The sequence below is a fragment of the Acinonyx jubatus genome, chromosome A1 (genome assembly GCF_027475565.1).
Source record: "Acinonyx jubatus isolate Ajub_Pintada_27869175 chromosome A1, VMU_Ajub_asm_v1.0, whole genome shotgun sequence".
Taxonomy (NCBI): domain Eukaryota; kingdom Metazoa; phylum Chordata; class Mammalia; order Carnivora; family Felidae; genus Acinonyx; species Acinonyx jubatus.
The window spans coordinates 157890249-157907539 of NC_069380.1; the positions used below are offsets into that span (position 1 = coordinate 157890249).

Consider the following 17291-nt stretch of genomic DNA (forward strand, 5'->3'; position numbering starts at 1 on the left):
GTTCAAACTAACTCTTGAGAATCATAATCCAATCTCAACCATACAGCCCTGCCTGCATTTAAATTCTGATTTTTAAATTTCTTATCCTATTTGTGTAACATCTGGTATGAACACTGAAATCTTTACTTTCATTCCAAGCCTAACGTTCCTGAATTCTACCATCAGGACTCCCCCTGTCTTCTGCTACTTCCTACCCTTTTCTTGTCCTTCCTCCCCACTCTCCCCCGCTTCACCATGATAATCCATTGATCCTACTCCATCACACAAGGGCTTTTAGAAATTCCAGGGTCCTTGACCTGTTCTTCAGACCTTCTGTTCTAATCCGTACCGTCAACATTTTAAAATAGATTCAAAATGGAAAAATTCTTCCTTGGGATAGGTAGACTCAGAAGTACAGCACTTGGAGCTAAGACTTCTTTGCTCATGATTCCTTCTTCGTAGAAGAGTTAATGTTACTGAGGGAAGGTTCAAAAGGAAAGACAATGTTGTATCCTATTTCTTAAAACTCAACACCTCTTATATCCTTATCTTTCACTCTACCCTTCCTGTCCTGGCTACTATATCTGAGCTAACTGATGCCCAGAAATGAGGTCAGAGCAACTTCTAATGCGAGAATAATATGATCAAGGATCAAGGAGGAAGAATAGTGTATTCTTTGAAAACCACTCTGCAGCTTTCACAGCAGCATAATTAATGATTAATGAGCTGTCCTTTTGTTTGTGAGGATAATACCACTGGCCCAAGACTGGACATTCCTTTCGAATTATTGTTTTGGAAGTGGGGAATGACTGTACAGAATCTTCCACAGCTCATTGATCATTTGCTTCTTATCAAGCAAGTTACAGGTTGGATGCCTAGGATAAGAGAAGTCCGTGACCTTTGAGAATCTGTATTTTTTAAATGTAAGGGTGGTGTTGATTCAAATTTTTTGCTGGTTTCCTTTTTTATTTCATCCTTGGAGACTCCTATTTTCTTTCTTCCTTGCTTTTTCTTCCTTTCCTCTTTTGAACTTATTTTTTCATTCTTCACATTTTGACACCACCTCATCATCACATGTTTTCCTCACTTCATCCAAAATGGATTAAAGCTTTCATAGCATATTAATAATCAAAGATTTTTGCATCAAATATTTCTTATTTGTGTACACAGAATTGTCTTTCAGTAGACTTGATCAAACAAGGTGGGCTTTAAGACTTTATACTATATTTCACAATCAAGTCTTGAATTTTTCAGTTAATCTTGACAGACAAAAATCTCATTCCTATCTTAATACTCAAGGTGAAAGTATTATATTACTAATAATTTTGCACCTGAACATACTATATTAGTATCGAATCACACAACTGAAGTATGAAATCCTATTAAAACTTGTTTTCCCTTCATTACACAAAAGACAGCATTGACAGCGTATTTTGTCAACATTGAATACTGTGGACAAAAAGTGCTAAATTACATTTTTAATCCATGACATCACCTTGAATAACATGGTGCTCAGAATTCATCTCAATATTATGGGGAAATAGTAGAATGCTATGAACAATGTATATTAGTGAGTAACTCGTGGCTGAAGTTTCAGGGGACATCTGTAACTAAAAAGCTTTTCTCTGCTGTCCATAATACAGTGATTGAAAACCTCTCTTTCAACTACATACCTCCCACCCTCATTTTAGCAGTCTGTGAAATTTCCTTTGCATCATCGAAATACACTCTAAATGGGGTTTTCTTTGAAGACCACCCAGAAGCTACAGCTGGTGTAAAATGCAGCTGATTGGTCCAATTTGCATTCATATTTAGTCCAGAGTGCAACTAGGCCTACGTGGCTTTACTTAGGCCTGTTTCCTGTGGGTCAAATGACAAGAAGAGCTGAGAGATCCCTCAGCTTTCTCTAAGTTCTATATAAAGTTATGATGACCATATAATTTATCACCCAAGCTGAATATTTTCCAGAATTAAAAAAGGTGCTACTAATAATGATACTTCAAGCAAGCTGAGTCTTCCAGCGCAAGGAACAGACTTATGGGGAAACCCATGAAAGATCAACAATCATAGACTCCTTTGCCCACAATGAATTGACATCAGTCTACTGGACATTACCAAGTCATTGACATTTCACTAGTAACATACGCTGATCCATATTGCTGTGGTTTACAGATGGTGATTAATTGTTATTAGTATATGATCGCAACCTATGTTAGGCTATCTTTCCTATATCATAATTTAGTTTAAAAAAATACAATATAAAAATGTTTAAATACATTTTAATTTCCTACTATTTTTTCCATAGCACAGCACTTTTGCCTAATTTAAACTCTACAAAATTAATTAAGAATAAATTCTTTCTCACTTTTTTCTCTTTCCATATCGATATGAAGGTATGCTAGGAAATACCATGAACTAACCAAAGCTTTTTTAAAAAATCTCTTTACTCTCCTCTCCATACCCTTTGCATTCTTTTACATTGTATCTTCAAACACCTCATATGTTTGGTGTGGGTTTGGGAGGGCTTTTTGTTTGTTTTTCTACAAGCCAGGGAGAATTAAATTATTAAACGAGTCAGTTTAAAATGTCAACAGAAAATTCTGTTTCTTCCTCTTCATTGATCCTGGGCCTTTTCAAACCTCATCATCCAAAATGTATTTGCATACTTCATTTTCTGTTGTCTGGAATGAAGTAACTAAACTGGAGTTTGACACTAACAGAAAGTGATTTTAATGGAGAAACAAAGCCTAGAATTGTTAGCAGTACAGGAAGCTGCTTTCTGGTGACAATATGCTGCTGTATGATAACTATACACATGTGCTATTGAGACACATTATACAAAGCAAGACTGATTATATATACAGAGGACACCAATCTAATAATATTAATGACAATGAGAGCCAAGTTTCTCAGTGTTAGGGAAGGAAGTTATAATAAGAAAAGTGAGAAATCTAGAAAGAAGCCTTGAGTTTGAACTGGAATTGGAGATATCAATATAAACTTATGATTTTAAACATATGCATATAGATACTAAAGAAGAGATAAAAAATGTGCTTAGTGCACATTTTATATTTATATTTGTACATAGATTCCCTAACTCCATCCACTGAGAGTTACTAACAACAAGTAGCAACATCCACATTAGATAAGTTTATACATAATACCATGATGCACTAAAACAAATACAGATTCCTTGGAGAAATGCCTGATTCCTGATCACTACAGCTAGAAAGGATCCCTCTAACCTCTGAATCCTTGTAGAGTTTTATGCTAATGAAGTGATAATAATGCCAGCACACTGTGCCACAGGTATTTGCATAGGCATTTCCCCATAGGACATGAACAATGTCCTTTAGATCTTTCTGAATGCTTTGGAGTTCAGTGCCTCCTGAACAAAATAGATTCCCAATAAATGACAGTGGAAGGAAGGAAGGAAGGAAGGAAGGAAGGAAGGAAGGAAGGAAGGAAGGAAGGAAGGAAGGAAGGAAGAAAAGGAGGAAGGAAGGAAGGAAGGAAGGAAGAAGGAAGGAAGGAAAGGAAGGAAAGGTGACTTTAATATGAATTTAATAAAATGTGCTCAACATACTTCTCATGCATAGGATATTGTGTTAGAGATAAAATATTGCCAAAAAGACGATATACCATAGCATGGGACAAAAATGTCCAACAAGTAAATCAGATTCTGAAGATAAATCTTGAAGACTTACCTTGTTGATCTCCAGCCAGGTACCATTCTTGGTGTCATTTGACAGTAGACAGAGAAAGAACCCACTCAGGCACCTTTTATACCATTCTACTTAAGAATTTCACTACCTACTTTCCCAACTGCCCAACTATTTAGCACCTCTCTTCTTATTCCCTTGAGAGGAGATTTCAAATCTTCATGGAAATAAAAACAAACACTCCTCAAAATCTTTGATAACTCTTGGTATAGATTAGGTTTTAGATACACCCATCCCATGCATTACTCATTTTGATGAAAAACAATTAAGATAAGTAGCACCATGGGGCGCCTGGTCAGTTAAGCATCTGACTCTTGATTTTGGCTCAGGTCATGAGATGGAGCCCTACATCAGTTCCATGATGGGCATAGAGCCTACATAAGATTCTCTCTCCCTCTCTCTCTCTCTCTGCCCCTCCCCCACTTGTTCTCTCATTCTCTCTCTCTCTGTCAAAAAAAAATCCATAAAAAAAAAGATAAGTAGCACCAGGGCTAATCATAAATGGCACAATTTTCCTTTCTACTTGCTATTTTATGCTGCTACCACTTAGTCATAATTTTATTCACTACAATGATCACCAAGTATTTAAATGAAATTGTGGAATATCAGGTATAATTTTTATCTGTGAAATACTAAGATTGACTACAGATGCTCTATGCACATCCAGTCACTTTTAAGCAATGTTTGTATTTCCTAGTGAAATATAAGATGATCCATTTTGCCCGAGTTTCTATAAAAGTGTATGCAGAGGGGCACCTGGGTGGTTCAGCCGGTTAAGCATCCGACTTCAGCTCAGATCATGATCTTATGGTTTGTGGGTTCAAGCCTGGCACCGGGCTCTGTGCTGACAGCTCAGAGCCTGGGGCCTGCTTTACATTCTGTGTCTCCCTCTCTCTCTGCTCCTCCCCTGCTTGAGCTCTGTATCTCTCTGACTCTCAAAAATAAACATTAAAAAAAAATTTTAATAAAAAAAATTTTTAAAGTGTATGCAGAGAATATTGGACAAGAAGTATAATATCCATCTTTTATGGGTTAAGGCCAAATGAAGGAAAATTTGATAGATCTTATGATATTATAGCTATATTTCTGACTTTAGGCCATACTTGTAAAATGTTGATCAAAGAGACATTGGGTGTTATAAACTCCTTCTTTTATAATTGGAGAAACTGAGAAATGGCAAGTTTCATCATCCCAAAAATAATTTGGTACAAAGTTCAAGTGAGCCTATTATTCTTTCCACTACATTATACATTGGTTTAATACTGGTTTTGCATGTGCTATTTACCTTAGATCCATGGTCACTTGAAAACCCTTTGCCAACATAAAAAAATCAGGACTGACTTGTACCCAGTATATATAGATTGTTTCATATGTAGAAGGTCTGTGATAAATATATATTAATTTGATTTGCCTGTTTAACTTGCAGCAATCGTTACATCTTCATGGTTGATATCATGTTTGTTCATGCTGCAAAATAAAAATTATTTGAAGCTTTCCACTTCTAAATATTTTATGAAATGATCAATATACTTTTTGTGGTGAAATACAAAAGGCAATGACAACCAGACCTACCAGTAAACCATTTTATATTTTACTTTAATTATCACTCACAAATCTTTAATTATGAGTATAAAGAAGACCTACAAAAATAATTGCCAGCACTTTCCTTTTGATTGTCTTGTGTAATTTAAAATCAATGTTAAAACTAAATAAACATTAAATAAATTTTAAATCAATGTTGATAATTAAGTTATATTTTAGAAATGTAAAACATCTGGGAAAAGACAGTCGTCAAATATTATCTTGCAAAAATGCTGCTTTGTTAAGCATTTTGAGATGTAATTTATACTGTCCTCTCTGTCAACTACGCTCATCCCTGTTTCTCCATAGAAGGTTTAATAAAATTATGGAGACAGCCAATTTATGCAGAATTTCCTATGTATCTATTCAACTACAAAAATTACTTGGCTAAATTAGGGCCACAAACCCAATACATAAATCATGAGGTTGTTTTGAGGACTTCTCTTCAGCTGCATAAAATGGAACAATTTATCTTTTTATTTAACCAATAGAAAAATCATACAGATCTTTGGATTAATTATTCATGTCATGGACATCAGTAACAAATCTCTTGCATCAGTTCCCTGTTTCTACATGAAATGAATTTGAAGTTTTTTGCCTTGAAATTGTCTGGGTTTTTTGTGCTTATTATGATATACCTAATTCTAACTAACCCCAGTGCGTAGCACAGAGTAAACATAAAATATAATTGGTAGAATTATGTTGAATGCTTACCTCAGCATTTATAATCCTTTTGGTATTAAAATATGTGTATTGATATTAAAGTACTGGGCAGATAGATGAAATGTGCATGGTTGGATAGATTACATATATATCTAGATATATGTATACATATACATATCTAGATATATATATGTGTATATATATGCATACATACATATATACATATAGATATATATATGTATATTTATATATCTAGATATGTATATGTATATATCATTCATCTTTGAAAATATCTGAGGCATTAAATATCTATTTATAATTATTAGATCCCTTAGTGAGTTCAACAATAATCTCTGCACTACTGACAAATATTTTAAGCTCCAGCCATCTTATTTCAAGCAATAGTAAAATTCCAGTGCAATAAATAATTTGTACAGTTTCATAGAGGGTCATTGTGCTGGCATTTGATTTTGATTCCTAAATATTGGTTTATAACTTTTAATGTATATTTAGATATCAAAATGGTAGCATTCCCAACATCTCTTGGAAAAAGTTCTATTAAGGAACATAGATTTTGAATGCTAATTCCCATTCTGTAAGTAATATACCAGATGATCCTGACTGAATTCATTAATTTTTTTTTCTTGCTGTTGGCTGGGACCATTTTGGAGGCCATTTATATGACTCCAGGAGAAATAGATAAGCCTGTCTTATTGATTTGTCATAACTTCATGTATATTAAGTTAGAGACCTAAAAGATTATAAAAATTTCTGGCAAGCACCGATATTCATTTTTTCTTACTCTTAAGGTAATAGATGATTTTCTAATTATTTTAGTCTTAACCTAGGCCCCCTTCCCCTTTTTCTTATTTCAACCATTATTATTTAAAATCTTTAGAAAATGTATTAACATTAATGTTAATAGAATGTGATAGTCAATAGAATGTAATAAATATCATATGATCTTTCTTTTGATTTTGCATGTTTTAGGCCATCTAGGTTATCTCTGTCAACATCAATGATTTTATAGAGGATGACAGATATAGAAGATGTAGACATGTGCTGATCTTATAGAAGTACTGGACACGTCCTGAGTAAGGCAAACATTCTAGGGTGACTTTTTAATTTAGCTTTCTGACATCAGCTTTGTTGACTTGATTCTTTGCCAGAAAAGACAGTTATACTTTTAAACTCCCGTTCATTAACAATTCTGGCTAGATAAAACCAATGTCTTCTTAAAAGAAACTGCATATGAATAAACCTGCACTGTGTTAGTTTCATTTACTTCTAGTTTTGTAATAAGTAAAACAACTATAATTAATTAGACAGTATCTATAAAGACTCCTAAACTTAAATGGAATTTAACCAAGGCTATTTCTCATGCTATTAAATAAAAAATTATTCTATTAAAAAAAATGTTAACAAATCAGCCAAAGCCTTCAAAGAGAGTATTTCTATTTTATCCATGTCAAGATGTAATAAGTAAATTTATTTCATATGCCGTAGAAAGATAAGGGAAAATCTCTGGTTAACATTTAGAATCAAAATTCAAATACATCTTCCAGGATCACTTGGTCTTTTCTGGATCTTGCTCTCTTCCCCTTATATGTGCATGGATCAGCTGACAAATGGTCTTGAAATCAAGGACTTCTGAACACTAAGGAAGCAAATTTGGGCCTTTGATCACAAGTATTCACACTCACAACAGGGAGAAACTAAAAAAGAAGAGGGTCATACAGCTGCAGAAGGAAAAGCTTTTTGAAAATTCCAAATATATGTTGAAAACATGAAATAAAACCACGTGATTCTGTTTTTGAGGCTACTAATTATCATTCTAAGATCATTACTGAAAAATTATTGAACCAAAAGCATGTTTAATGTATTTTTATTGTTAATTCATGTTGAACCACCTGGTAGAAAATCCTCAGAATGATCTCCATTTCTGCTTGCCCAGGAAATACCTGGGTTGAAGAAAAGCCAACTTCATCAATAAACATATGTATGCATGTGCCAACATAAAGGTGGCAAACTATTAGATTCTCTCAAATCTGTACAAAAACAACAAAGTTAGCAGCATACTGAGCTCCCTAGCTGTCTGAGTTTCCCACACTGGGGTTCTTTTACTGACAAGAAGCTATGATTTGTGTTACCAAAAACTGTCAGCTCCTAATTCGGATGGAGCTGAGATGAATTATACATAGGTCATTAGAAGCGGTGTGGTCTACAGTGAAAGGGATCTCAACAAAATTCAACCACTGACATGCTGAGTGCTTTGACTAAATCAATCATTAGCCATCTGCCTTGATTTAAGCATTGAAAAATGGGGGTGCGTAGAGAACTACTTATTAATATAGGCCTGTAAATTATTTTGAACTTCTCTTAGCAAAAACATCAAAGAAAAAGAAAATATTCCAAATTATCTATAGTTACCATTATTTCATTTTCTTGTGGACTAAAATGTTTCTCCTACATTTTGAGTCCCTGTTGCCCAGCTGTTCCTGCTGATTTGTTTTCTAAATGACCACTTCTAATGATTTTTTGGTCATCTCTTATAGGATATTGTATATCATTCCCTATCTAGAAAACACAAAAAAGAAGTAGGGGGATGAGGAGTGGGGGCGGGGGGTGTGGTCTGCATCATTATAACATTTATGTCAAGCAGCAGGGAAGTCCCAATTAAGGAGGGTACAGTTACTTCCCTTTATAGGAAATCTTATACTCCGTAAGAGAGATCTAGGCACAGGCTAGGATTGGGACTAAGAACAGGAAAAAAATGACAGAGAACACTCTATAACCATGAGACAGACTGTGATAGATATTTCCACTAAGAATCCAAATAGCCAAGTATTACAGAGTTCTTAAGTTCTAAGTGGAGGAACCATTGAGCTACAATGGCAGTCAGATGAAATCCAAAATCCTGAAAGTAGTAAAACCAAAGAGAATCAAGGTCACCTATCAAAAGCAGTGACACTGAGAATAATGCCAAGAATTCTAGTAGACTCTCATGGACCCAGCTATCTAACAGACACATTCTACTGGTAACAGAGAAATGCAACTGAGAATAAATGTAATGTTTAAAAAAAAAAAAAATGCATCATCTCCCCTGGGAAAGTAGCTCAAGAGACATACTTGTTTATATTGTTTAAATCTATCACAACCAAAACCCCATCTTGCATATATCATCAAGCAAAATAAACAGGCTTTTCTAGGATACAAACTTCCTATGAAGAAATATAGCTAAGACTGGCAATAATATGAACCCATGAAGCGGAAGATTATTCCTATATTCCCAACTCACCTTCCTCAGAGATCTTTGAGAGAACACTGTATGAGGAGAGAGACACCATGAGGATTGACATTGCTGAAGAGACTCCAGTAGCAAAAACTATTAAAAACTAAACCATAAGCAGGGAGACTCAATCTGAGCCACAGAAGAAAAATAAGACAAATACAATTTTTATAAACCAAATTCTGCTTGTCTTGGACATTTTGCAAATGGAAAACATTATATTAAATCTTAAGTTATTTATCTAAGGTTGATACTTTACAGTTTGAATTTACACCACCACCATTTCATAACATCAAAGCAAGTCTGTTTAAACTTTTCTTCCCTCATCCTCACACCAACATGAAAGCTGAATAGGAAAAACCAATCTGGCCAACTGTAGGTAACTTAATGTATTCTTGTCCATATTTCAAAATGAACTGTCAGGACTGTGGAGAGAGAGGGGAGAGGGGAAAGAGTGCATCTAAAACATAATAGTGAACAATGTATACCTGTTGAGGATCTGGTCAAGAATGACCAGCAGCTGACCATTAAAGCTGCCACCCGTAATTGAAAATATTGAAGTTGCCCAATTTTGAGCACTCTCATCCATAGCAAAAGCCCATGGAATGCCAGCTGTCATTGTGTTGGCGCAGGCAGTATTGTTTCTTCTCCTGCCAGGCACACACATCTCATTTGCTTCCCCCAGTTATTTTTCCAAGCCAACCAGCCCTCTGGACAGCTCTCCCTGCTGTATCTGAGATGCAGTCTTTTGAGATTTCCTACCTAACTTGACTTCAGTATACTTCAGTGGGAATAAGCTAAAATTTACTAGACATTAGAAGAAGTTTTTGTTATTGTTGTTATTATTCTAAAGGTAATATAAAAAAGAGGCAGGGCCTCCACCTACAGCCATGTGGCTTAGACTGCATACCACACAATACCATGCAACTCCATGGGATGACATTGATATGGACTATGATGTCACTGGTGCCTCCAAAAGTTGTAAAATTCAATGGCTCTATCCTGTGGCCTATACAGTATAGAGAGTTTAACAATCAGATAAAACCTGTTCGTTCTTCTCAGACATCTTCCTAGCATTCTTCCTAAAAACTTATGTAAATCTCTCTTTTATTTTCAAGGTATACAGAGAATCTCTGTACAATACGATTTCCATATTCTTTCATGATACATTATTAAAAGAACTAAAGAGGGAGAAAATCTTAAATATCTGACTTTCTTTACCAAAGAGAACATTTCAAAAAGAAAGAAAGGTGTTTAGTTTTGTTTTTCAGCTGGTATATTCACCAGAATTCAACAAGAATATTCTTTTTTTTAATTTTTTTTAATGTTTATTTATTTTTGAGACAATGCAAGAGACAGAGTGCAAGTGGTGGAAAGACAGACAGAGGGAGACAGAGAATCTGAAGCAGGCTCCAGGCTCTGAGCTGTCAGCACAGAGCCTGACGCAGGGCTCGAACTCACAAATTGTGAGATCATGACCTGAGCCGAAATCGGATACTTAACCGACTGAGCCACTCAGGTGCCACAAGAATATTCTTTATTTTAATGTTGTAATTGTTTAAATTGTATTTTCTGAAAAGAACATTTTAAATCTGCACATAGTCTTCACTATGTTATTAATTCATCAAGTTAAATAATTTTAGACTTAAATTGTTCTATTTACATCTACTACTCTTAAAAAGACAAGAAAATGATTGAATTTTTATTGGATTTAGTTTGCCTTTTTCCCAATCATTAAATGTGGAACAATTGTTTACAAGTGCTGTTGTAAATCTAAAAATGTCAATCTTGGGGCGCCTGGGTGGCTCAGTCGGTTAAGCGTCCGACTTCGGCTCAGGGCATGATCTCATGGTCCGTGAGTTCGAGCCCCGCGTCGGGCTCTGTGCTGACATCTCAGAGTCTGGAGCCTGCTTCAGATTCTGTGTCTCCCTCTCTCTCTGCCCCTCCCCCACTCATGCTGTCTCTCTCTGTCTCAGAAATAAATAAACATTAAAAAAAAATTTTAATAAAAAAATAAAAATTAATTAATTAATTAAAATGTCAATCTTTATGATTGTCCCCTATTATATTTAAAAAGTGAAGGCCCTTGGGAATGATGTATGTCCTTCTCCTATTCCCCCAAGCAACACTGAGAAGAAAAAAGTCCCAAATATATTTTTAAAAATCTCACCAATACCCTCCCCCCCCAATCTGAAGGATGTGGTCTAGCGAGGAGAAAGCGTGACAACACAGAGGATATACAATGTCCTTCTAGATTTGAAACCCTTTTCCCCACAATAGATCATAACACACCAGAAGCCAAAAGTACTCCCTAAATTACAATTTGGTTTTCTCTCACTTAAAATTAAGCAGGAAAGACTCATGTAGTGATTTACCAAAAATAATTGAACCCACTGCAAATGCTTAGCAAAACTGAATCCTAAAAGGGGAAAATCAAGAACACACTAAAAGGTTAATCAACTTGGTAAAAGAAAATTAAAGGTAAAAGCCTGTGTGAAGATCACCTGCTTTTTGCAATTAAATAGCACCAGAATTACCTGGAAGACTTCTTACATTTTTACCTTTACTTTCAGCTCCACAGACAGTGGAAGCAAGGCAGAGAGGCAACTGGAAAGAGAGAGATGAATGAGAGCTGCCGGAAATGAGAGTTTAGCAGAACAGAATGTGAAATCCAAGGACGTTTTCCAAGAGGTAGGGATAAAGATCTGATAACAATGACCTCTATGAGGTACACTGGGGAGTTCCCATAGCCCAGTACACTCCCCTGACTCAGGACCCTCTGCTGTGTTTCTCTTGCCCCAACACTCAGCCCCATTGGACTGGGTCCTGAGAAAACTTAAGCCTTCCTATCTTCTTCATGTGCCCATTTGCCCTTTAGGAAGGCTCTTGGATGTTTGACTCTCACCAAATTACGGAGCACAGCTAACTGCTGGCCCCTCAATCCTTGCCTCACCAGCCGAGGAAACACACCAGCCTGACTCCTGCCTTCAGTATTTTCTGAACAGGAGGTGAGCACAAGTCTCCTCATGTTGCAAACAGCTTTGATTTAATGGATGGTTCTTTTGTGTCCGCCTCCCCCGACTTGCCTTGAGGAAGTGGGAATGAACTACCCTCTCCTATCCTTTTCCTTCCCATGAGTGAAAGGGAAAAAAATGCCACAGTACCCCCCACTCCTAAAAATTCTCTTTAAAGAACTCAGCTGATACATTTCTAGCCCTTTTTTTAAGTTTACTTCTATTTATTTTGAGAGAGAGATAAGAGAGAGAGAGAAGGAAGAGAACTCACACCCATGAGAGTGGGGGAGGGGCAGAGAGAGAGGGAGAGAAGAGAATCCCACTGATAGTGCAGAGCCTGCCACAGGGCTTAATCTCACAGACCAAACTCATGAACCATGAGATCAGGACCTGAGCCAAAATCAAGAGTCAGATGCTTAACCGACTGAACCACCCAACTTCTCCCCTAGCCCTTTTTAATATAGACTAGAGTTGAGTGATGTTCACAGATCTATATGATCGCATATTAAGTGTGTGCTGCAAAGATATATCTAGTCCATCGATTCAGATCATGAAGTACTTATCATCCAATGGCCTCAACTTTGAGATTCAGCCAATGTTCTGAACTATTTACTTTACTATCCTATTTACTTTATGTTACATGTTACTTGAAATATTTTGTTTATAACATTTGTTTGTGGCCCCATATTTTGGTTTAGTCTAACATTTACTAAACCAGAATGCCTTGTTGTTCTTCAAAGATTGGAAAAAAATGATCTACCTACATTTTAGTTTCACAGAGGGGCCATGATTTGATTCTTTTGGTTCAATGATTCACAGAAATGTCAAACAAGAAATTTTTTTATTAGTTAAAACAACCAATTTTTGCTAAACTTTAATTTTAATGTCATGAAATTAAATATTTCCCCATAATTTCAGATTTTCTTTTAAAATATCAAAAGAGGTGAGATATGGTTAGGCCTATTAAATGTATCTTCTAAATGCTGTGCTTTTCTTTCAAAACCAATGTGTCCACCCTTCTGTCTGGAACACAGTATGGATGCTCATATCCACAGACTTGCAGATAGCTTTGGAGGCAAAAAGTAAGAAGCATATCATTGTAGGGAGAACTTGGATTCTAAGTTGTGTGACTTTTGGCAAGGCACTCAATTTCACTAGGCTACACTTTTTAAAATATACAGTTGATGCCCCTCAAAACCCATGTTTCCCTCTTCTTTCTAGGTGCACAACTGAACTACATTTCCTAGCTTCCCTTACAATTAAATGTGGCCATGTGGCTGATTTGTAATCAATAAAATGTGAACAGAAGTGATGTGTGCCTCGGAGGTTTTATCCCATGAAAAGGTCCCAGATACACACCTCTATGTTCTCTCTTCTGGCTGGCTAGAAAGGAGATGACCCTCAGGGAGACTATGACAGCCCTGCTTATTGGACACAAACCTTTGTGCCTTCTCAGAATGTCTGATTATCTCATTCTTTCCAAAGATAACAGTCACTGGCTGGACCACTCTGCAGCTGCCTTATACTGGTGCCATGGATAAGTTCTTCAAGCTAGCTGGAGCTCTGGGTGAATCTTCATGCCTGCAGGGCCCTGTGGCCCAGTCATGCCCCTTATTGCTGTCACCCTCTCCACTTCTGCATGAAACACCACACTGAATCTGCAGAGGCTGGCTTGCTAAACAGTCACTGCAGGCCAGACCACACAACCTAGAAGTGCTAAGGAATTAGAGCATGAAACTTGACCACTGAGAAACATGAAATAGGAAGACCAGCCTTGGGATGGAGAAATAGCTCCACATTTAGAGAAGCCCTTTCTGCTGAGTTTCTTTTCTTCTAGCATGTGTTGAAAAAAATGTCTAAGGGGGATTTTCCACTGTTCTCCCTCTCCCGAACCCAGCTGCCTTATTATGCCTTTTTTCTACTTATCCATTGTGTTTAATGTACTTCTTTACTTTTTTTTATGTATGTTTCTAGATGCCTGCCTTCTTATATGGTCTACTTCTATTCCAGAGTGGTGATATTCCAATCCATGTATATTTTAGAGAGGAGGCAAGTATTATATATTATTTTTCATGAGTTAGCTCTTCCCCTATGCTTGAAGGGTCTGTTTGGTTAGCAGTAAAGTGATGGAGAATATATTTATCTTAATACTCAGACTATTTGAAGTAGGAAGAGTGTGATGACAACTCTAGGTCAATAGCTTTAAAAACATGCACTCTAAATGAACAAAAACTTCCCCTGTTGTGAGAGGGGGATGAATTTAGTAAAAAGAACAAGGACATAGATAACTGTGCTACTCATCTGAGTACTCATCTGAATAGCAAAAGGAGTGCCTGAACTCCCCAAAAGTACTTGAAGCAGATTTTATTCCTCACAGGTGTTATGTGTATCCTTTGCTTTCTTCCTGGGCCCTCTTTACACCAAGCTTCTAATTTTGTTTTGTGCCCAAATTTAGCAACCATCTCCACTTACTAACCATATCATTAACTTGTTTATGTTTCAAGCTCTCACCATAAAATGTGAATAGTATTTACTTCTATAGGTTGTTGGGAGGATAAGATATGATAATGTGCTTAGAATGTTCTAATATACGACCTGTCACATGTTAAATACTCAATATAGTATGTTGGGTCCGTCCCTTTCTATGATCTTCATCTCTGTAGACAGATGAAACCATGAGTCCATGCTGAGCATGATCAGGAAATATAGATCATATCTGACTGTAAGTAAGAAAGTTAAACTATTCTTGCCATTTGTGTGTGAGGGTCCAGAGGGAGGAGAGTTACCTATTATATGAGTAAATGGACTGCTTACAAACATCTGCTTTGATAAGTCCAGTGCTTCTCCTAGAAAATCAAATCCTGCATTAATGGGCTTGCCTTCTTTCTAGGTCACACAGGAAAGTATAGAATCTGGCCTGAAAGTTTCTCTATTCCTTTAAATCATTGCAAATTTCTGCATTTATCTTTCAAAGACAAAACAAAGCATTAAGAGAAGTCAGGCAAGTAGAAAAGAAACTGTACCACAGGATGCTTTCTGTTCATTGACGACTGAATGGAGATTGAAATAAAACAGGGAGGTAGACAACTTAGTTAAATGATATGAGTGTGATTAATGTTTTAAGCAATTTCTGACCAAGTCAGAGCATGTATTTTTACTATTTGTTAACAGACCCTAGAGCCCTTGGTCCAGTTAGTTTTGATAGGCTCCAACCGGAATCCTTAAAAATAAACAAAACCTCACTTCCTGAACTAGAAACAAAGGAGTTAGGCAAATAATAAGGTAAAGGAGTTAATCATTGTTGCTGTGTATATTTTATATCAATTTCTATTTCTGACTAAGCTCATTTCTCATAGATATGTCACCTAGTGTCTCCAAATATATATATATATAAATATATAAATACATATAAATATATATAAATATATATAAATAAATATGTATAAATATATATATATATATATTTATATATATTTACCTCCATCTGTAAAATGGGATCATACCGCCATATTACTGTGGGATCCTGTCTCCCAACAGGCGGAAAAATCCTAAAGCAATTAGTATCTAACCTCTTCATATGGCTAATGCCGTTCATTGGTCACCTACTCTGGTATCTAGTAATCCAAATAGTGGTAAATAAATAAAAAGACAAATAAGGTTTGGGTTTTTTTAAATCTATATATTGTGTCCATTTTAGTTCAGGCAATATCAACAAACACTTACTGCTTACATTTCTTACCATGTGCAGACAAAAATATTAGGTGCCACATTTAGTTTATTCAGGTTAAACATGGTGCTGGTGGGACCGCATTTGTAAAATCAAGCTTCAAATGATCCATTTAATATAAATCTATTATCTGGGCACAGAGTATTTACCGAACCCTGGCACTACAAAATTAAAGTTATCCTTTCCTTGCAGAACAGGAAAACCAAGGGAGATATTATGGCTCCATTAGACGAAAGAATGAAGGCATGAACCTACAAAAGGTGAGCTAGTACCCCTTTAGGGAAAGACACATATCATCTACTGACTACCATACCATCAAGTTTTCCCCCTGCACACATCTTGATAGAGAAATTCTGATCACTAATTAGGTACCTATAAGTCTGAGCTTTTTAAAGCTTTATTCAGATTAAAAATTTTTTGACTAACTGCCACATTCTGATAGTGGTACATGTAGCAGGACCTAGGAGTTTCATTTCTAACCCTATTCACTTGTCTTACTCTTAGGATGACACCATTTAAACAGAGGCTTTATTATATCCTTCCTTACAGCTTACCCTCATGAACACCACATATAAATAGTTTTAATAAAGTAAGAGTACTTCCTGTTGCTGTAAATAATTTTCATATTGGATGAATCTTGGCTGCCCAAAAGTAATAAACGGGAAGGAGAGAAAGAAGTACCAGAATGGTTGATAGACCCTGGTTGCCAAAGTTTTAAAAATATGGTTCTTTCTCTGAAGTCAGATGCTCAATACTATATTTTTTATCACTAATGTCTTTAAAATGTTTTTTTTAATGCTTATTTATTTTTGAGCGAGAGAGTGCACGTGCACAAAGAAGGGTCAGAGAGAGAGAGACAGAGACAGAGACAGAGAGACAGAGACAGAGAATCCCAAGCAAGTCTCCTCCATGCTGTAAGCTCTTAGCGCAGAGCCTTATGCTAGGCTCAAACTCGTGACCTGAGCCTAAATCAAGAGTTGGAGTCTTAACGGACTGAGCCACCCAGGAGGCTCAGTAAGTTGTTTTTGTTTTTTGGTTTTTTTTTTTATGTGAATGTTATATTTTTTATTTAGTCAATGTGGTTTGAATTGTGGAGTTAAATACCTGTTTGACTTACTTTGACATTGAGGATGTCAGAGAGGAATCTTTAATAATTGCAAATTTTTATACATTCTGTTAGTAATGGCTGTGGTTTCATAAATGTTTCTAAGTGTTCAAATTTAAAAAGCCGTTGGGACTTTGGAAATATAGAATAAAACTAATTTTAATGTATCAAATTACCTTCAAATTTTTCTACAGTTTTTACTCAGTTAGAA

The 17291-nt window shown here is 36.0% G+C and overlaps 1 long non-coding RNA gene across 4 annotated transcripts in view; it reads left to right on the forward strand.

The window, feature by feature from the left end:
* Nucleotides 1–15592, forward strand: part of LOC113593339 (uncharacterized) — a 308036-nt gene extending 292444 nt beyond the window's left edge. For all 4 annotated transcript variants that reach the window (XR_008299829.1, XR_008299827.1, XR_008299830.1 and 1 more), the window contains 2 exons: nucleotides 11808–11925; nucleotides 14223–15592. This is a non-coding gene — a long non-coding RNA (uncharacterized LOC113593339). The remainder of the gene's footprint in view (nucleotides 1–11807; nucleotides 11926–14222) is intronic.
* The last annotated feature ends 1699 nt before the right edge of the window (nucleotides 15593–17291 follow it).